Below are 1081 nucleotides of genomic sequence, written 5' to 3'. Positions count from 1 at the left end.
GAAAAGCAAGTGTCTATTTTAAAATTTGGCCAGAAAACTCGTCCTTCAGTCAGATATCGATCGATTTAAATAACCCTCATTTTAGCAAATACTCAAACCTTGGAATTCTAATTCTAATTCTAATTCTAATTCTAATTATTATTATTATTATTATTATTATTATTATTATTATTATTATTATTATTATTATTATTATTATTATTATTATTATTATTATTATTATTATTATTATTATTATTATTATTTATTGTTATTATTATTATTTTAATTCTAATTCTTATTCTAATTCCAATTGTTGTTGTTGTTGTTGTTGTCTTTCTCTTCTTCTTCTTTTCTTCTTCTTCTTCTTCTTCTTCTTCTTCTTCTTCTTCTTCTTCTTCTTCTTCTTCACCACCATCGTCATCGTCATCAGTATCATTATCATCATCATCATCATCATCATCATCATCATCATCATCATCATCATCGTCCTCGTCGTCGTCGTCGTCGTCGTCATCACCATCATCATCATCATCATCGTCATCATTATCATAATCACCATATTCGTTTAGCGCCTAAATATCCACAGTTATCGAGTTCTGCGGCGCTTTACATAGCAGAAGAAAAAAAAATTACGCCACGGCATCAAAAGATACGGTCACCTAGGCATTCCATGAAGGAAGAAATATGGATAATCCATCAAACAAGATGTCTGATGTCAACAGGAATCACCCATGTTGTCACAGTGAACAAATCGGGAGTTAATAATCTTGTCTAAGGGGGGTGGGGGGGGGGGGGAAATGAAAGTGCCTGGAGCGGGGTCAAACCTGGGACCTTCCGAATCACAGTGCAATGGCTGAACCACTCGACCATTTCGCCCTCTTACCTAATAGATACTTTAAAAAAAAAAACATTCATGACACAACATAATAAGAATGCATGCAAAAAACAAAATCTGAGCCAAACGTCTGCATCTATTTCATTAAAAAAAATAAAAAAAAATAAATAAATAAATAAATAAATGATGAAAAGTATTTTTTCTAATTAAAAAATAAGCCTTACGGAACAACTCAGTCCATATATTTCCAGAAAAATGATGAAA

Source organism: Berghia stephanieae, chromosome 13 (assembly GCF_034508935.2).
Source record: "Berghia stephanieae isolate SIO BIC M18660-M18661 chromosome 13, UCSD_Bste_1.3, whole genome shotgun sequence".
Classification (NCBI taxonomy): Eukaryota; Metazoa; Mollusca; class Gastropoda; order Nudibranchia; family Aeolidiidae; genus Berghia; species Berghia stephanieae.
This window is presented reverse-complemented; position numbering follows the sequence as displayed.